Here is a 21,518-nt window from a genome sequence, read left to right on the forward strand (position 1 = left end):
AATTAATGAGGTGCTTATATCTTATTTTGCGGTAGTTTAACAAGCTCCAGGCTAATGGGAGAGATCTGGTGCTGGTTGTAAATGCTAGGAATCAAAGATGCTGGAGGAAAATGCAGAAAATGGAGCAGAAAAATTAAGGTTTTAGTAGATAAAATGTCTCAGATTAAAACAATCCCAAAACAAACCTTAGAAAGGCAGCAGCATTTAAAAACTGGTGGGAGCTTTCTGGAGAGAAAAGTCACATGTTTCCCATTCATTTCTCCCCCCAATCCTACTGCTCATTTTGGCCACCCACATGTCCTTCTGCCCCTTTGGTCTGGTCTGTGTTAGCAGTGTGAAGTGAAAAATTGAGAGGAAAACATGTTTTATTTCTCAAGGCTCTGATAGTTACAGCCAAACTGTTTTGTCATATTGGGTTTTGAATAATTGTACCAAATCTGCACTTAACTTTTGCCTTAGACAGCTAGCTTTATAACCCTAGTTAACCTGTGTTTTCTCTTGTTCTTTCATCCTTTGGAAATAAGGTTCACAGAACACAAATTCCAAGGCATACATTCTAACTCCTCAGAAGACAGAAAGAGAAGTCAGAGTGACCTCAATAAATCAAAAGCAAGTTGAAGTTCAATAGGAACAAATGTAAGGCAGGATTCTTATGTCCAATAAATGGACTCACAAATTTAAAATTGTGTGAGTGCTGCTGTTGCAGAGAGGTCAGGGATGTGTCGAAGACGTTCATCGTCTTGTCCTGGAACCTACTATGTGCCAGGCATTCTTCATAAGTCAGTTTTATTTACAAATACACTATCTCTGCAATAAATCTCCAAGCCCCATATAATTTTGTTCTCTCCTTTTCTAGCTGTGGAAGCTAAGGTTGAGAGAGGTTAAATCATTTGCTGAAGTGTTCACAGTTCGTGAATGACTTAACTGGTTTTGAACTGTGCTCTTTCTACTTGACCAAGAGCGCTTCATTACAGAGCTGTTATTTAAAAAGCCAACCCAGTTCTTGGCTGTATTAACTTGAATTTCACTTGAGAACCAGATAATAACCTTTCCAGTATACTATACATTAATTAAAATTTATAAGAAAAATGAGCAGGGGAAACTGGAGCAAGTCCAAAAATACCCCACCCAGGAACAAAGGCAGTGAAAGAAATTTAAACTTGACCTAATAGGAAAAGACTGGAGGTGCCTGGGACTGCTTAGCTTGGAAGAATGCAGCCACGGGATGAGTGGCACAGTAATTGCCTATAAACACTGAAAAGGCAGTAATAAAGATTTACATTTTACATAAATATCACAGTTTACAAAGCACTTCCAGAGCAGTCATTTTATTGGTTTCTCACAGCAGTCTTCCAGAGCAGGAGTCGGCATACTTTTTCTGTAAGAAAGGTCAGATGGTTAAATATGTTTGGCTTTGCAGACCATGTGATCTCTGTCACAGCTTGTCACCTCTGCTGTAATAGCCCAGGGAAATAGCCGTAGGCAGTTCCTAAACAAATGGTCATCACTGTGAGCCAATAAAACTTTATTTATAAAAAGAGGTGGCAGAGCAGATTTGGCTCTCAGGCTACATAGTTCCCTGTATCACGGGGATGTATTATTGTTCCCATGATACAAATGAGGACATTGAGGCCTGCAAATGACTTGTCTAACACAATTCAGTGAGTAAACAATTTGTTTCCTTGGCTCATAGTTTGGTACCCAGTGCTCTACACTGAAGACATGACCCCAGCAAGATTTCAGAGAGGTTTGTCATCCTGAGATACTGTTTGCTTATGATGGCGATTCACATTTGGAGTCAACTCATCAGGATGTTCGGAGAGGGCAATGGCAGCCCACTCCAGTACTCTTGCCTGGCAAATCCTATGGACAGAGGAGCCTGGTAGGCTGGTCGCTAGGAGCTAGACATTACTGAGCGACTTCACTTTCACTTTTTACTTTCATGCATTGGAGAAGGAAGTGGCACCCCATGCCAGTGTTCTTGCTTGGAGAATCCCAGGGATGGGGGAGCCTGGTGGGCTGCCATCTCTGGGGTTGCACAGAGTCGGACACGACTGAAGCTTCTTAGCAGCAGCAGCAGCAGCATCAGGATGTTAGGTGACTACCTGGTATAGTGAAAGAGTTTTTGCTGAGTTCTTGAGAAGCAGTATCTCATCAAAAAACATTTTCTGGCTTTACCTGAAATTTCCGCTAAAGTATTTCCTTAAGGATCTTCCTGAGACATGTAAATTTCATTTGAATTATAGCATTCCTGTATCTGTGAGAGAAAATACATTAGGTGGCTTACAAATTCCTTTGTCTGGTTATCACGTTGGCACTGAATCTTAGCTAGTTAAGGGGAGGAATGAGAGAGAAAAAGGCAGCAGGACAAGTTGGTATTTTAGTACTGAGATTCAGGGTGGGGAGGAAGATTGTCAACAGAAATTCTTATCCTGGAACTTCCCTGATGGTTCTGGGGTTACGAATCTGCCTTGCAATGCAGGGGACATGGATTTGAGCCCTGGTTAGGGAGCTGAGGTCCCACATGCCGCTGAGCTACTAAGCGAGTGCCCCGCAACTACTGAGCCCCAGCTCCATAACTAGAGAGAGTCTGTGTGCTGTAATAAAAGATCCACATGACTCAATGAAGATCCTGCATGGCACAACTGGACCCAATTAAATAAATAAATACCCAAATAAATAAATAATTTTTTAAAAAAGAGAGATGCTTATACCAATGTGGGTATCCTGTAGGAATGTATGGAGAAGGCATTAATATCTGCTAAGGCATGGGATACTTAATGCCGTCTTCCAGTGCATGTTCTTAGGGCTGTGCTTGAATGAATTCATTTAATCCTCCAAACCGTTCTGTGACATAGATACTATCTTATGTCCATTTTAGAGGCAGGGAAGCTGAGGCCCAGAGCTCACAATAAGTATGGTGGAGGTATCATATTACAGCCAAGTTTTCTATAATAACCTAGTGGGGAATCAGTGGCTTTACACCACTGAGAAGCTTGGACTGCCTACCTGTTATTTCCATGCAGTTGGCTGGATGAGGTCATCTTTCAGCCTTTCTGTAGCTTTGATAGAGATATAAATTGAGGTAAACTGTGGAGAAAATGGAGGGCATATTCTCTGGGAGTTAATGCATCATTCCTGGCAAGTCATGAACGCTAGCTTAAGAATGTTTCCTCTTGTTTGCTGAAAGAATCCTAAAGTGGGCACTTGTAGCAGGCTTGGTTAAACCTCCCCTGCTCGGGGTTAAACCCTCATAAATCAGAATAGCTCAAGTGACCTGGGTAAATGCAAGGTACCCAGCACTGGCTGGAGTAATTCAATCTACTTTATAAGTGTCAGGTTGCTAATTCTTCTTTAAAACCTTTTTGGGGGGTGTGTATGGGACAGCTTTCACCAATACACTTTCAGTAAGAGTATTTTCCCAATATCTCCCTTGAGAAAATAGAAGGGAATGTCACTTCAGTTTCCTCTTTAGATTGGAGTTTCTATTTGACACCACGCGTCTAGCACACAACATAGAAAAGATTTATACATTTAAAAATAAACAACAAATGCAAAATGTCTTATTATTTTCTTAGTCTTGACATCCTTAGTTTTGGAATGTCATTATTATTAGCATGTCTTTTCAAATTTCCATCCTTCTCTTAGGATCCTGCAACTTTAATACCTGTACAAAGTGAGAGAAACAGATTGAATAATGAGATGATAGATGCTAATAAAGGAAGAGATAAAGCTCTGAATGGTGAGAAGACAGGGAAGGAAATAGGAAATGGAGAGAGAAAAGAAAGGCTAAGAAGCTAGGTATGTATGCAGTGGAATGAGGCAAGAGGAAGAATGCCATATTTGGAAATCAGAAGGTCTGTTTCCGATTCCCAGATCTGACCCTTCCTTGTCTGCATGACCTTTGACTTGTCTCTTGACCTTCATCAGACTCCTTTTCCTTCACGTGGGAATCATCATACAAGCCTTAGAGTGTTGAAGTGATGTGATGGGGTGGAGGTGCTTGGCTTAATCAAGAAGATGAATGAAACTAAGTCAGAGTCTTGAAATAATAGCAAATCAGAACTGAAGAACCAGGCTCATAATGTAAACATCTCAAGGAGTCAATTCATTTCATTGCTCCCAGTCAGCAGTCCTAATTTCCCAGCTCTGAAAAGTCATGGATCGTTCTTTTTGTTTGCTATGCGTTACACAGCAGCCATGTGCAACTGGGTCCTAGTATTACCAGGTCACTAGTTTTCACCAGGACCTTACCAGCCAGGAATATGGCCTAGAATGTGAAACAGCTTATAGATGAACACTTAGGGGACAATTTCAGTGCTTCAAGAACCTTTTCAATGGGGCTCAAGATGACTGTACTCAAAACAGAACCCCTCCATGATAGGATTAGATTCGCTCAGTCGTGTCTGACTCTTTGCGACCCCATGGACTGTAGCCTACCAGGCTTCTCTGTCCATGGGATTCTCCAGGCAAGAATACTGGAGTGGGTTGCCACTTCCTTCTCCAGGAGATCTTTCCAACTGAGGGACTGAACCCAGGTCTCCCGCGTTGATGCTTACAGGCTGTGGTGTGCCTTAAAAAATTCTCTGTAGAAGTGATCCGAAATTCTTTCAACCATAGGCTTTTTCTCCCCAAAGCTAGGGATTTTCATAAGCTAGATATAAATTTAATTCTTCTCTCCCAGTGTCTTTTCATTTTAACTCACCATCTGACACGGAATAGTTAGTATATAACCCAAAGCATATGTGGTAAGCTTGTTCCTCTCTGGCTAAATATGAGTTTAATAAAAAATAGCAGTTAAACATATGTTAAAAATGAAGCAGTTCAGTTGGGGGCAAAGACTAAAAGGCGACACAACTGTTTATTAGTTGTGTTTTTCATTTTCATGTTCAGAGAAGTTTAAACCCTGATTTTTTTTCAAGCTGTGGCCAGATCTTCAGTTACGTTTTTGTCTTTATTTCCTACTAATAAATACTAGACTGTCAGTGTTGAAGTCCATGTCCAAAACTTTGAATGTCAAATACCAAATTAACGGATCAGGATACCTTTATGTGCCAATTGTCTGAGTTAATAATGTCAGGACTTTACAGTGTTTACCTCAAGAGAGAGCTTTGGCATTATGTATAGAAATCAAGTAAAGAAAGTGTTAAGTGATCTTGGCTCCTGGATTGCAGTTGAAGATTGGTAGGATTGAAATCAGATGTTTCTGTTTCTCGTCGTTGTTAACAGTTTTATTAAGACAATCCATCTGACTTGAAATCAGTGTTTAGTCTTGACCTGAAAAGTGAAAATTCATTTGCCAGGTTTACTTTTCTGTGTCATAAGGATGAATCAAGGTAGAATGTCTTTTATCACGATGTATCCATTTACACAAACCATGCCTGTTTAAGAAGAGGACTGTGCTCATGTTGTGGCTGTGTCTTTCATTGTAGTGAAATGAGGGCTTCAAGCTTTAGCCTGTCATTGTGGTCTGATTTTTCCCTATAGTAAATTTTTGGTCTCTGCTTATGACATCAGCAGCACCTCTCTGTATCCATCCTTCCATCCTGATGGACTGCTTTATAGAGAATGAGGTGATAGCAGGACAGAGAAGAGAATGGAGAATACTGAGTTAAGGTTGTTCTTCCAAAACTGTTGGCATAGAAAAGCATTTAAGACTCAAAGTGATGAATCAGTCATGGTGTATGCTATTCTTTTGGATTGCACTCTCATTTGCCATTCGGAGCAGTTATGCACAGCAGTAGACAGGTGTCCTTTTGAACTCCAATTTAAAGATAGGAAAACCAAGACTCCGAGAGGCTAAGATGGAGAGAAATAGGACCTGACTCTCTCACACCCCCGTCTATTTAGTTGTGTTGAGTGAGGAATTCCCTGTTGCAGAAGTTGCCCCTAGTCAGAGTGGGCAGAGAGTAGGAAAGGCCATGTGTGCATCCCGCTAAATGTTCTATGTCGTTTATCTCCACGTCTTCTCGAGGGTAGGTGCATGCATGCAACTTCCTAAATAGCGTAGTATGCTTTTGTGGAATTTTTGCCTAACAAAGTCAAGGATAAAGCGTATGAAGAAAAGAGAATTCTATCTACATGCTGATTTTTTTCCATAGGATTTTTTCCATTCCCCAAAATGATAAATACTAATTACTTGACTATTACTTTAAGTCACAGGTGGGAAACTTTCATTCTATGAATCAGATTTATTCCACGATCAGGGAGCTCCCCAGTATTAGATGTCAGCCTTGGCCTCAGAGCTGCCCCATGCTTGTTTATGTACTCTAAACACCTGCTTCATGGGCGAGCCAATCAACATCTGGCCTGTGGCAGCAGAGGGGGTAAGGCCAGATCTCTTGAGAGGACTAAATCGAATGTTTTCTTTAGCCCCTAAAACCCAATAAAATGAATGTCATTCTCTTGGGTTTCATAGAGGAAAAAGGGTAGCCATAAAATGAAGTAGATTGAATTTCACTTCTTTTTCAGTCATTTACCCCCTAATAAAGAATTTTGAAACTTACAAATAGCTGAGAAAAGAAGAGAAACTAAAGGCAAAGGAGAAAAAGAAAGATATACTGATTTGAATGCAGAGTTCCAGAGAACAGCAAAGAGAGATAAGAAAGCCTTCCTCAGTGATCAATGCAAAGAAATAGAGGAAAATGATAGAATGGGAAAGACTAGAGATGGCTTCAAGAAAATTAGAGATACCAAGCGAACATTTCATGCAAATATGGGCACAATAAAGGACAGAAATGGTATGGACCTAACAGAAGCAGAAGATATTAAGAAGAGGTGGCAAGAATACACAGAAGAACAACACAAAAAAGATCTTCATGACTCAGATAACACAATGGGTGATCACTCACCTAGAGCCAAACATGCTGGAATGTGAAGTCAAGTGGGCCTTAGGAAGCACATCACTGTGAACAAAGCTAGTGGAGGTGATGGAATTCCAGTTGAGCTATTTCAAATCCTAGAAGATGAATCTGTGAAAGTGCTGCACTATATAGTCCAGCAAATTTGGAAAACTCAGCAGCAGCCACAGGACTGGAAAAGGTCAGTTTTCATTCCAGTCCCAAAGAAAAGCAATGCCAAAGAATGCTCAAACTACTGTACAATTGCACTCATCTCACACGCTAACAAAGTAATGCTCAAACTTCCAAGCCAGGCTTCAACAGTACATGAACCGTGAACTTCCAGGTGTTCAAGATGGATTTAGAAATGGCAGAGGAACCAGAGATCAAATTGCCAACATGCACTGGATCATCGAAAAAGCAAGAGAGTTCCAGAAAAACATCTATTTCTGCTTTATTGACTATGCCAAAGCCTTTGACTGTGTGGATCACAACAAACTGTGAAACAGTCTTAAAGAGATGGAATACCAGACCACCTGACCTGTCTCCTGAGAAATCTGTACGCAGGTCAAGAAGCAACAGTTAGAACTGGACTTGGAACAACAGACTGGTTCCAAATTGGGAAGGAGTACGTCAAGGCTGTATATTGTCACCCTGCTTATTTAACTTTTTTGCATAATACAACATGTGAAATCCCAGGCTGGATGAAGCACAAGCTGGAATCAAGATTGCAGGAGAAATATAAATAACCTCAGATATAGAGAAGACCATCCTTATGGCATAAAGTGAAGAAGAACGAAAGAGCCTCTTGATGAAAGTGAAAGAGGGGAGTGAAAAAGTTGGCTTAAAACTCAACATTCAGAAAATGTCTGGCATCAGGTCCCATCACTTCATGGCAAATAGATGGGGAAACAGTGACAGACTTTATTTTGGGGGGCTTCAAAAAGCCCTGCAGATGGTAACTGCAGCCATGGAATTAAAAGACGTTTGCTCCTTGGAAGAAAAGCTATGACCAACCTAGACAGCATATTAAAAAGCAGAGACATTACTTTACCAACAAAGGTCCATAGTCAAAGCTATGGTTTTTCCAGTAGTCATGTATGGATGTGAGAGTTGGACTATAAAGAAAGCTGAGCACTGAAGAATTGATGCTTTTGAACTGTGGTGTTGGAGAAGACTCCTGAGAGTCCCTTGGACTGCAAGGAGATCCAACCAATCCATTCTGAAGGAGATCAGCCCTGGGATTTCTTTGGAAGGAATGATGCTAAAGCTGAAACTCCAGTACTTTGGCCACCTCATGAGAAGAGTTGACTCACTGGAAAAGACTCTGATGCTGGGAGGGATTGGGGGCAGGAGGAGAAGGGGACAACAGAGGATGAGATGGCTGGATGGCATCATTGACTTGATGGACATGAGTTTGAGTAAGCTCTGGGAGTTGGTGATGGACAGGGAAGCCTGGCGTGCTGCAGTCTATGGGGTCACAAAGAGTCGAACACGACTGAGTGACTGAACTGAACTGATCTGAAATTTACCATTAACATTTCTTTATCTTAGATTTAAATAGCTGAAAAGGATATAATTATAAATATTGACTTTGTTTTCAGTGAGGTGGTGTGATCATCTGTGAAAGTCATTCAGTGAAATCTAAATAATGTTTACAGGGAATATTCACCATCATTCATTTTTTAAAATATGCAAATAAGCTATTCTTTAACAGGCAAAAATTTCACGTCTTTTTGAAAACTTGTATTTCTATTATATTTCCCCTGTGATATTTTATCCTGTTATATATTTTTATGCTTAAAAGTCTTTTATTGATACGGCTGTCATAATCCTCTGCAATAAGCATGTGTAAAAATAAATTTAAATTTAGAAGTTCTGTGATCAAAAGCTCTAAGTAATTAAAGGTATTCCAGACTGATTATTGCAGTGACATTTAGTGCCAAGTTGATGAAAACAACATAAGTGTATTCAATATTTTGATAATTATTAAATACACAGAGTAAAAATTTATTGAAAATGTCTTTCTTAATGAGATGGATGAGGCTTTACTTCCAATTAGTTTATCCTATGGATGAATATTGGCCTTCCTTGGTAGCTCAGATGGATGAATATTATTTATTGCTTAAAAGGTTCAACATCAGTTCTATTCCTAGTTTTGGTTTTTATGATGTAAGTTGTGAGAAACATTGTCTACATATTATGTGATGGCACAGATGGAGTTCTGTGAGACCAATATCATTTCTATCTTTAACTCCTAAATTAGCCCAAACCAACCGAAAACAAACCATCCCCAGCAGTGATATTTAGTCATCTCTCAGTTGGTTAGGTCTTGTTTGATTTTTGTAAAAAACAAAGAATTAGTGGGCACCTGGCTTCAAAAAGCATTTGTTAAACATTAAACTTTCTCAGTGTATACCCCAAAATGTTATTAGAATGGTGTTACTGTGACATTAAATGACTAAAAATTATATTCTTTAATTACTCTTTCACTTAGTAATATGCTGCTTAACTTGATCTACTTTGAAACTGTTGGTAATTTTAAAATGTTGCTAATTTCAATAAACCTTGGCCTGACAATATTTTTATATAATTATGGTAAAAAATGCTTTTTATCACATTCTATAAATACATATTCATCAAACCTTGGATCTGCAGATTTACTCATTCAATGCATAGATAATATACCCTAATTATCTGTCCTCATTATTTAATCAGCCAGCCAAGTCAGATTTATTTTGTGTCAGAAAAAATCTGACTTCATTTTTCAATGAACATGTTTCTCGATATATTAATAGGCATCTCTGTGATAACCACACCTCTTCTGAACTCAGATTTCAACTGGGAATTTGACTAAAATGTAGCTCTGTGAGGATAGGGTTTTTCTTTTTTTTTTTTAATATTTTTTATTGGAGTATAGTTGACTTACAATGTGTGTCCCTCTCTGTGCTATGGCAAAGTGACTCAGTTATATGTATATATATGTGTATACATATAACACACACATACTTTTTTTTAGATTCTTTTCCCATAAAAGTCATTACGGAGAATTGAATAGAGTTCCCTGTACTATAAAGTAGGTCCTTATTCTAATTTTTTTGAGGGAATAATTATTCAATAAATATCTGTCAGAGAAGGAGGGAGAGAGAGATTTGAGAGACACTGAGGTTGAGGAATGGAGCTGGGGAACCCTGAGCCTGTGGCCTGGCTATGAGAAGGTTACAGCCGTCGGTAGTCCTCACCTCCTAGGCTCTAATGGGCTGTCTGTGCTGCGCTGCACTAGTCGCTCATTGTGTCTGACTCTTTGCGACCCCATGAACCGTAGCCTGCCAGGCTCTTCTGTCCATGGGGATTCTCCAGGCCAGAATACTGGATTGGGTTGCCATGCCCTCCTCCAGGGGATCTTCCCAACCCAGGGATTGGACCCCAGTCTCCTGCATTACAGGCAGATTCTTTACTGTCTGAGCCAACAGGGAAGCCCAAGAATATTGGAGTGGGTAACCTATCCTTTCCCCAGGGGAACTTACCGACCCAGGAATCGAACTGGGGTCTCCTGATTTGTAGGTGGATTCTTTACCGACTGAGCTATCAGGGAAGCCCAGTGGGCTGTCTGCTGCTGCTGCTAAGTTGCTTCAGTCGTGTCCAACTCTCGGCGACCCCATAGATAGCAGCCCATCAGGCTCCCCTGTCCCTGGGATTCTCCAGGCAAGAACACTGGAGTGGGTTGCCATTTCCTTCTCCAATGCATGAAAGTGAAAAGTTTAAGTGAAGTCACTCAGTCATATTTGACTATTAGTGACCCCATGGACTGCAGCTTACCAGGCTCCTCCACCCATGGGATTTTCCAGGCAAGAGTACTGGAGTGGGGTGCCATGGGCTGTCTACTTCTTTACAAAAACCCAGAGCCCTACCCACCTTGGTTTTATTAGTCATCTTGATGATAGGAGGCTTACTTTTAACCCATGTATCAAGTTGGTCCTTTCCAGGGCCCTCCAGTGCTGTTCATGGCTCCAGGCAGAGTGGCACAGTAGATTTGCGATGGATGAGAGTGATGTCTTTCTGCCGCAAAGTAGAAGTAAGGGGTCTGGTTAGTCTGCTGGAATGAACTCCTCAACACAGGTGAGCTCAGATAAATTGAGGAAGGAATCTTAGAGAAATAAAGATTCTGGAAGTTAATTCTCTTAAACCCGTGTGTCCGCATTCTTCCTGGAAGGATATTTGTAACAGTTCTTTTGTATACATTTCCTAGTTTGAAGACCACTGTAAAACAGAAAGAAATAACCTTTAAAACACCAAGGACTATAATTGACAGAAGGCTGGAATTTTGGAGGAGAAAGATAGGTCAGTTGAATCTAACAGACATTGATAACCAGGTATTTTTCAGGAAGGGTATATTTCCCTTTGATTTTGAGTCAGTGGTCTTCCCTAAGATGATGACAACTGTTTTAGGCATAGCTTGGAGAATACCACTTCTAGAATTGGTATGTTGCAGTCAGGCTAGAGAAAGAGGAAATAGTGTTTATTGAACCAATATTATGTGGGATGCCCGAACACATTTATTTCTTACTTTATAGTAGAGGGCTGAGTGACCTTGCCCAGAGCACATGGTCAGTAAGTGGCTGCCTGGCTCCAGAGTCTATCTGGGAAAGAGTCTGTTTGCTATTTCCTGGCTCTTCTTGAGTCTTCCTGAGTCTCAAGGAGTGAGACAATTATAGTCAGAATATCATCTCAGAAGGAGAGCTCATTTCATTTTTTTCCTAGTTGCGAAAGAAATACATGCTCATTGTAGGAATCATGAAAACCGCAGAAAAGCACAAGTTCAGTTCAGTTCAGTCACTCAGTCGTGTCTGACTCTTTGCGACCCCATGAATCGCAGCACGCCAGGCCTCCCTGTCCATCACCATCTCCCGGAGTTCACTCAGACTCACATCCATTGAGGCAGTGACGCCATCCAGCCATCTCATCCTCTGTCGTCCCCTTTTCCTCCTGCCCTTAATCCCTTCCAGCATCAGAGTCTTTTCCAATGAGTCAACTCTTCCACAGCTGGGTATTGTTTTTGCTTTGGCTCCATCCCTTCATTCTTTCTGGAGTTATTTCTCCACTCATTTCCAGTAGCATATTGGGCACCTACCGACCTGGGGAGTTCCTCTTTCAGTATCCTATCATTTTGCCTTTTCATACTGTTCATGGGGTTCTCAAGGCAAGAATACGGAAGTGGTTTGCCATTCCCTTCTCCAGAGGACCACATTCTGTCAGACTTCTCCACCATGACCCGCCCGTCTTGGGTTGCCCCGCGGGCATGGCTTAGTTTCATTGAGTTAGACAAGGCTGTGGTCCTAGTGTGATTAGATTGACTAGTTTTCTGCGAGTATGGTTTCAGTGTGTCTGCCCTCTGATGCCCTCTTGCAACATCTACCATCTTACTTGTGTTTCTCACAAAGCAGTAATCAAAAATCATCTGGAAGCCTACCTCTGAGAGATGACTGTGGATAGTTTAGAGTGGATGTATCCCCAAGGAAGGACTCATGTTCCTAAACTTACACATGGTCATCGTCATGGCAGAGAGTACGCTTGTGTGGTTGAGACCAGCCCCCACTTGAGTTTAAGCTTCCCTTTCCTGTTTATCAGTTTCTTTGTCTATGAAAAGGAGATAATAGTACGTACATACTCCATGGGATTGTTGGAAGTGTTATAGGAGGTAATGCATCTGTTCTTAGCTAAATGCTTAGCACACAGTAAGCGGGATGGTTGGTAGGATGGGTGCATAGATAGATAGGTAGGTAGATAGCTTTCTTTTAGACTTTTTCCCACTTTGGTTAGCAACATTTCCTGAACAGTTTTTTCATTTCATTTGTTCTTATTGCTCTAAGTATGACTCTTAATCATGTCCGTTGTACCTATGTAACATAATTGACTTAACTGGTTATCAGCTGTTGGTGTCTTGGATTGTTTCCAACCATTTTCTATTCTAAACAATGCTGGGATAAACAACTTACTGAATATGACTGATGCAATTACCTGCTAAAAGTGTGATTGCTACACTGAAATCCACACATTTAAGGCATTTCCAACATGTTGCCTAATTTAACTTCAGAAAATTCCACTAATTTATATTCCCACTCTAAATAGACATGAGAGTGTCTGTTTATATAAACTCTCACCAACATTGGTATTGTATTTCTTATTCGTCTTTGCTAATTGGATAAGTTTTTAAAAGTGTAACATATTTTATTTTGCATATCTTTGATTATAAGTGAGGCTTGACATTCTTTTTTATTTCTTTGGACTTAAAAAACAAATCTGACACTGAGAATGCATGCCGGTGTTTGTTCTTATGATGCTTACTGTTATTTCCTCCCAAGTTTGTATCATCTCATTTCTGTAGGAGGCATAAAATTAAAGTTCAGCTTTCCTGGAACTGGTGTGTATGCATAAGAGGTTTAATCAATAACTGTCAGAGAAAGTTGGGTTCAGAGTGCCCGCCCCCCACCCCCCATCCCCAGGTCTCTGTGGATTCTTTCTCTTGATTCTGGCTGCTGCTTCTCTGACAGGTGTACTTCTTAGCTCCGGGGACCTGGACCAGACAGCCCTCAGCTCTCACACTGCCTGGTGTGCCTTGGGACTATGGATGTTGCAAAAATACATATGGTCTGGAGAATGCAAAAGGTCACAGGCTTATTTTTAGATAGGAAGAATAGACTCCATTTTAAGCATAAAGAATCCTTTAATAGGACGTGCCCTCTTACTGTGTTGTTTGAATTCTGGTATTAGTCTCTGTCTTTGCCTCTCTCCCTTCCCACCCTGCCTGCCCCTCCTCCCCCTTTCCCTTTCTCTGCCTTTCTTTCCAGCAAATTACACTTTCCCATGACAAGAAATGCTGTCAGTAAAGAAAGCAAACACATAACAAGGAATTTAAATAATAGAAAAAAATTTCCTAAACCTCCAAAGATCTTTTTGTTTGCAAATTGACAGGGTGAGAAGGGTTTTTCTTGCTTTGCAGAGTTGAAACCTCATCTCCTCTGAGCTCCCTTCACTCTGGGAGCTGAAACCTGTGAAAGAATTCTCTCTTGCTTCAGCTCCTCCATATTGGGATATTGGTTTCTTTCCCCCCTCCCCTCAAAAACTTTCATTTTTGACCTCAAGAAAAGACGTCTCATCTTTTGAGAGGTTGAGAGAGAGACTTTCAGCCTGAGTCTGTATGAGAGAGAGCCGGAGACAGAGAGATGGGAAGACAGAGAAACCTCAGCCAGAGCAAGGCCTGGGCCTTTCTCCTACCAACTCCTCTGTTGGTAGCAGGGACAGAGGCTGGACCTTGTTAGCCACTGCTGAAGTGAACTGAAACTATCCATACCTTTTCTCACATTTCAGCCATATCTTTCTTCTAAAAGCAATCTGGGGTAAGGATAAAGTCTTCCTCAGAGCTGGCTCTTTTCTCCTCCACCTCCTATGGTGACCTTGTTTTGCATTTTGTAATTGAAAGGACATGAAATAAACTTTAAAACTTGCCTGATTCCATGAATAATCATGGGCCTCATAGATACACACCAGCCCACATGGTCAGTAGGACCACGCTTAGCATATGAAGGCACCAAAGATAAATCTAGTTTGTCTTTGAATTTCAAAAGTTGCATCTCCCAGATGGAACCCTCAAGTGGGCCTGCCTTCATATATATTCAATACCAGGGCCAACGGGATCCTAATTAATGAGTTTGTTAATTCTCCTTGCCATCTGGGGACAAAAACTATTGTCTGGTCTCTAGCCATTGTGTATGTGTGTGTGAATATGGAATCTCCAGATTTCAAATCACAGTATCAGCAGATTATATAGTCTTTTCTATCCCTTAATATTTTATTTTAAGGCTAGATATTCTTTCTTATAATGGTTAATCATCAGAAACAACCTTTTTTTAAAGGCTGCCTACTATATAGCTTTTCACAATGGACATGCAATGATAGATGTTAGATAGTTATGTCCTTGTATTTTTAAGCAACTTACAGAAAACCCATTTTGTGACATTGGTAAGCACAAGATATTTATATTCCCTGGCTGGGTGCATCCAATAACAACTTTTCAAATTGGAGCATCAGCTCCAAGGATGAAAGGATCTCTTCTCAGAGTTTAAACCCTACAGTGACATCGTTCATGAGAATGATTTGCTTGCAGAGATTAGCTTTCTGACTAGATGATGCTTTGGATAAAGTAAGAAGTGAGCTGACTAGTTCCTAAATTACAGGTGGGCTGTGCTCAGAAACTCTAAGGTATTTTTTCAGCTTGATACAAGTCCTTTAATCTCTCTGCATGGCATTGTTTTAGCACCGAGCAAGGCTCCTCAAAGCCCAAGATTAAATTAGGAGAAATCCCCCTGCTGCTTCTATTGAATTGAGTTAATATAATGAGTTTATTGTTAAATTAAACAAAATGAAACTTGCCATGTGGAAGAAATACAGCTGAGATCGCAGTGGGATGTTTTTCCTTCCTACCTTGCTACTTAGGGATGGTTTATAGGATCAGAGGCTGCAACTCCAACACACTGATGCACCTTTCCCTGGGAGATGAAAGCTGAGAGATAAAGTTGGCACATGAAGCAGAATGTGGCTTTAAGCTTTCAGGATGCTAAAATGTGGTACCCAGCCTTCCCACAACGAACTCCTCCTTCATAGGTGCAGGTGCCCCTGTAATTTGGATATGGCTTCTGTGTCCCTCCCCTTGCTTCTATTAAAAAACAAGGGTGAAACCAGATGACCCACCTCAGCAGCCCAGTAGAGAGAGGACCTTCTTAATCAGCAGCCATCTTCCCAGCTGCCTCTCCTGCCCATTGGCTGCCTCTTCTGGCTACCTTCTGTTTGATGTTGCTGTCTCCATCATATAACCCATGCCCTTTTCTCTTGTTCATTTGATCTGACTCTTGCCCAGATCTGTTCATGGCTGGTCCTTCTTGTCATTCTGTTCTTGATTAGATGCCACCTCTTCAAAGAGCTGTTTTTCCCTTTACTATGTAGAAGTAGCCCCTCAGTCACACTCGGTCATATTCCCTGGGCTTATTTATGTCATATCTTATGCTACAGAATATATCTTTATGGTTAGCTGGTGTGTTCACAGCTGCTCACTCCTCCCCCCCCTCCCCTAGTAGAATGAAAACTCTTATCAGGTGCAGGCCCTGGTGGCACCACCCACTGTACCCAATGTCTAGAACATAGTAAGGACTTGGTAGATACTTAAGGAGAGGGTGACTTCTCAGTCTGTTTATGTGACCTAGAACAGACTTCTTGACCTCTGAACTTTAGATCTCTCACTTAGGATGTGGAGATAATAAATACACATCTTCCCATGGTACCATAAGATTAAATCCATTCCAAGCAAACTGGCCTGGGACAACAACTGATACATTCTAGTGTCATTCTTTGGGTTCTAAAATTTCAGCTCCAAATGCTTTTTCTTGGAGAAAGAGAAACAGAAACCCCCTTTCTCTTGCCTCTTGAAGACCAATCCTTATTCAGCCAGCAATCATATTATTAACTGGTTGCTGTTCCCAAATGGGAAGTTGAGCTCCAAGTTGAGTTATTAATGACTTTTCTATTGCACACTATTCTTTTCCCACAAGGATTTGTAATTCATTTTTCAAAAGCATCATTTCCTCAAACAGATCATGGATTAGAAAGTATCATCTGAATCACAGCAATGACTGATGCACTGATGGGTGGGCAGTGAAAAGGCAGCCTAGAACCAGAATGATGGGAGGATATTCAAGAAACTATTGGCTCAGACACCTGTTACTTAGTAAGGAAATTCAAAATGAAGAATCGTCAGCAACCTACTTGATAGTCTTTATTAACCTTCTTATTTGAGCCAAGGTTTTTTAATTTTCATTTTTAGGTTATTTTTAATTAAACAATTCTCTTGAATCTGAACCTGAAAAAGAATATATATGGATAATTGAATCACTTGTATGCTTGAAACTAACACAACATTGCAGTTACACTTAAATTTTCTTAAAAATAATGATCAAATTGTACACTGTGAATATATATGCTGTTATACCAATTAACCCTCAAAACTGTAGGAAACCATTTTTTAAAATAACTATTGCAAGTTATTGCAGCGATCAATGCAAAGAAATAGAGGAAAACAATAAAATGGGAATCACTAGAGATCTCAAGAAAATTAGAGATACCAAGGGAACATTCATGCAAAGATGAGCACAATAAAGGACAGAAATGGTATGGACTTGACAGAAGCAGAAGATATTAAGAAGAGGTGGAAAGAATACACAGAAGAACTGTACAAAAAAGATCTTCATGACCCTGATAAACACAGTGGTGAGATCACTCCAGATATCATGGAATATGAAGTCAAATGGGCCTTAGGAAGCATCACTACGAACAAAGCTATGGAGGTGACGGAATTGCAGTTGAGTTCTTTCAAATCCTGAAAGATGATGCTGTGAAAGTGCTGTACTCAATATACCAACAAATCTGGAAAACTCAGCAGTGGTTACAGGACTGGAAAAGGTCAGTTTTCATTCCAGTCCCAAAGAAAGGCAATGCCAAAGAATGTTCAAACTACCGCACAATTGCACTCATCTCACACTCTAGCAAAGTAATGCTCAAAATTCTCCAAGCCAGGCTTCAACAGTACATGAACCATGAACTTCTAGATGTTCAAGCTGGATTTAGAAAAGGCAGAGGAACCAGTGATCAAACTGCCAACATCGCTGGATCATCAAAAAAGCAGGAGAGTTCCAGAAAAATATCTAATTCTGCTTTATTGACTATGCCAAAGCCTTTGACTATGTGGATCACAACAAACTGTGGAACAGTCTTAAAGAGATGGGAATACCAGACCACCAGACCTGCCTCCTGAGAAATCTGTATGCAGGTCAAGAAGCAACAGTTAGAACTGGATTTGGAACTACAGACTGGTTCCAAATTGGGAAAGGAATATGTCAAGGCTGTATATTGTCACTCTGCTTATTTAACTTATATGCAGGGTATAACATGCAAAATGCCGGGCAGATGAAGCACAAGCTGGAATCAAGATTGCCGGAAGAAATATCGATAACCTCAGATATGTAGATGACATCACCCTTATGACAGAAAGTAAAGAAGAACTAAAGAGCCTCTTGATGAAAGTGAAAGAGGAGAGTGAAAAAGTTGGCTTAAAACTCAACATTCAGAAAACTAAGATCATGGCATCTGGTCCCATCACTTCATGGCAAATAGATGCAGAAACAGTGAGAGAATTTATTTTGGGGGGCTCCAAAATCACTGCAGCCATGAAATTAAAAGATGCTCTTTGGAAGAAAAGTTATGACCAGCCTAGACAGCATATTATAAAGCAGCGACATTACTTTACCAACAAAGGTCCGTCTAGTCAGAGCTATGGTTTTTCCAGTAGTCATGTATGGATGTGAGAGTTGGACTATAAAGAAAGCTGAGCGCTGAAGAATTGATGCTTTTGAACTGTGGTGTTGGAGAAGACTCTTGAGAGTCCCTTGGACTTCAAGGAGATCCAACCTGTCCATCCTAAAGGAGACCAGTCCTGGATGTTCATTGGAAGGACTGATGTTGAAGCCTAAACTCCAATACTTTGGCCACCTGATGTGAAGAACCGACTCCTTGGGAAAGACCCTGCTGCTGGGAAAGATTGAAGGTGAAGGAGAAGTTACTCAGTTACGACTGAGTAACTGAACTGAACTGATTACAAGTTAAATAAATAAAATATTCTCTTAAACTGGTAGGGATCTTATAAACCATTTGCTGCGAGCTTCATGCCTTACAGATAAGGAAACTGAGGCGTGTAGAGAACAAGATGTTTATCTGCAGTGTCCTCACTTATTTGTGACCAATGGGGCCAGCCAGACCTCCTAATTCCATGACTCACCACTTTCCTGTTGGCTGGCTTTCCTCCCCAAATGCCCATCTAAATTTCTCTTGATTTCGCTTAATTTTCCAAAAGTCTCTTTAAAAATCAGTCATGTAAATGTTGATAGTCAAGTAGCCTGTTTTTTAAAAAATTATTTTTAATTGAAGGATAGTTGCTTTAGAATAATGTGCTAGTTTCTGCCATACATCAGCATTAATCAGCCACAGGCATACATATGTCCCCTTCTTCTTGAACCTCCCTCCCACCCCTTCCCATACCATCCCGCTTCTCCACACTGTCACAGAGCTCTGGTTTGAGCTCCCCGAGTCATATAGCAAATTCCCACTGGCTGTTTTACGTATGGTAGTGTGTATGTTTCCACGCTACTCTCTCCATTCTTTTCTCCTGAAAACCACCCTAATTCCACTAATCTGTTCTCACTGGATGTTTTCCATCTAGTTAGCCATCTAGCTCTGCCTTTCAGTATACCCTGTCTTCTCCCTCTGCCCCTCCTGTTCCCGAAATTCAGCCTCTACACCAGTGCTGAACAGAAACGCAGAGACAGAGTTTTAGGTGAAGTAGAAAACAATAGCTCTGTTGCTTTGCCAGGCAAAAAGGGCAACAGCAGGCTAATGCCCTCAAAACTATGTCCCACCTGGAGGGTGTAGTAAAGAGTCTTACAGTATTCAAGGAGCAGGGTGTGATCAACTTGTGGACATTCTTCTGATTGGTTGGTGGTGAGGTAATCGGAAGTCAGCCTTATCAACCTTCTGGTTCCAACGGGTCTGAGGTCTGTGTGCTTGTGGGCAGCAAACAGTTAACTTCTTCAACCTGGTGGGAGTTTGTCTCTGCAAAACCGTTCAAAGGACTTGGCTCAAAATATTATCTATAGTCCTTGAGGAAAAACTAAATGTTCTTGACTTTGTTTAATGGCCAAAGTATTATTATTTTGTCTTGCTTGACTGTTTTCCTTTCTGCAGTTTCTCGCTTCTCTGAGTTAAATCTATTCTCTGACTAGAGTGTTTGTATAGACAAAAGTCAAGCAGAGAACATGGGTGTGGGGGCCTGTTTGGGAAGGCATCACAGGGTCCTGCTCAGTCACACTCCATAGAGGGCAGTGGCCAGCCATCACCTCCCCCTGATCTGAGTGTTCTCCTTTAAGCCTCTGATCCTGGACATCTCTTGTCTTCAGACTTCTCTCACCAGTGTGATTGTCATTGAATATTTACTTTGCATCTGATGGCATTTCTAGCCTTGCTCCCTCTCATCTTTTACTAGTTGTCTGGTTAGTAGGATAGTCTCTTCTCAACCTTAAAATTTATGTATTCATTGCCTTAAAATGTTACTCTTGAGTAAACCTGTATAAAACACTTGTAAAACTGATTAAAGTATAATTTAGTATAATGAACATTTTTATTTAGTGTAATGAACATTTAAAAAAATTCTTGCCATCGTCATCAAGAAGGATTAAACATCAAATGTATTTTCCAAAAAGATCTTCTTTAGCTAATAATAAAAAAAATCCTCAATGCTAAGTATATCCTATAATTTTACATCTGTTAAGTGATTCGAACTGTGAAACATTCATGCTAAAAAAGTTTGCCTTTCCAGCTGTTGCTCTGCTCTAAACACTGAACGTTACTGAACAGGAAGTCTTCCTTGTGGCCTCAAAGTAGTTCTCACTGTTAGGATGCCTTTGAGGAGGAGCAGATTTTTTTTTTTTTTTTTTGCTTGAAGTTCAGCTGTTTTCATTTTCTTTTAACATTAAGTCTGTTTAGAATTTGTCCCCAGAGTCTGATGTAATTCTAAATGGCCACAAGCTGGTTTTCATGGTCCTCTGTTGAGAAAGGGTGGACTCCACTTTGACGCTAGCAGAAAAAAAACAAGAATACAGCAGCAAAATCCCTTCCTCTTCCTCTTGTCACATCACCAGTCAAAGGCTCCATGGCTCTTTTTGAAGCTGAGCCCCCAGCCTACACAAATACATGAAGCCACTGTAGGGCTGGGGCCAGGGAGAGGTAGGGAGCGAGGTGGTTTGAGCATGAACACCCTGTGTGAGGACAGGTGTGTGCTCTATTAGGAAGAGCATGTCTAAGGTACAATGCACCTGCTCCTTTTGAATATGTGAAGATTTCCCCCTGTGAAATGGGGATTCAAAAAATGTGACCTCAAAAGTAAACTAATATCCATGAATTAAGAGCTACCAGGAGAAAGATTTCAGCTCTGTATTGTGGAAGGAATCCTCTAAGAGTCTGGGTTGCCAGTGGTGGGAAGGACCTTAGCGGTTGAAACTCCCCATTACTTTTACAAGAACTCCAGGAAACCTCCCACAGCAGTGTTTTAAGGTCCCAGCGACAGGAAGATGAATCTTTCCATCCAACAGTGAGGATTTGTAACTACCCCACAAACAGCTATTACTCAAATTTGTTTTCTACATCAGATGTCCAAGTAAGACTTAATTTCAAAAGAAATTCTGCTAGAAAAAAAAGAAGCTGCTCAGAATCCACTGCACTGTTAGATTACTCAGCTCCCTTCTTGTTCTGGGGTGCTGTCACTACAGTATTATCCAGGATAGTTGGACATTGGATTCTCAGTTCAGTTCAGTTCAGTTCAGTCGCTCAGTCGTGTCCGACTCTTTGCGACCCCAAGAATCGCAGCACGCCAGGCCTCCCTGTTCATCACCATCTCCCAGAGTTCACTCAGACTCACGTCCATCAAGTCAGTGATGCCATCCAGCCATCTTATCCTCTGTTATCCCCTTCTCTTCCTGCCCCCAATCCTTCCGAGCAGCAAAGTCTTTTCCAATGAGTCAGCTC

General features: G+C 40.8%; 1 protein-coding gene across 2 annotated transcripts in view; it reads left to right on the plus strand.

Annotated features, from left to right (window-relative positions):
- RORA (RAR related orphan receptor A) overlaps nt 1-21,518 on the plus strand; it is an 807,747-nt gene that overhangs the window by 228,816 nt on the left and 557,413 nt on the right. The window contains exon 1 of one of the 2 annotated variants that reach the window (XM_027971773.3): nt 1-21,518. This exon is cut by the window's left edge and continues 228,816 nt beyond it; it is cut by the window's right edge and continues 172,955 nt beyond it. The exons of the other annotated variant lie outside the window; for it this stretch is intronic. The gene's annotated coding sequence lies outside the window, so the exon portion shown is untranslated. 2 annotated transcript variants of the gene reach the window in all.

The sequence above is a fragment of the Ovis aries genome, chromosome 7 (assembly GCF_016772045.2).
Source record: "Ovis aries strain OAR_USU_Benz2616 breed Rambouillet chromosome 7, ARS-UI_Ramb_v3.0, whole genome shotgun sequence".
Classification (NCBI taxonomy): Eukaryota; Metazoa; Chordata; class Mammalia; order Artiodactyla; family Bovidae; genus Ovis; species Ovis aries.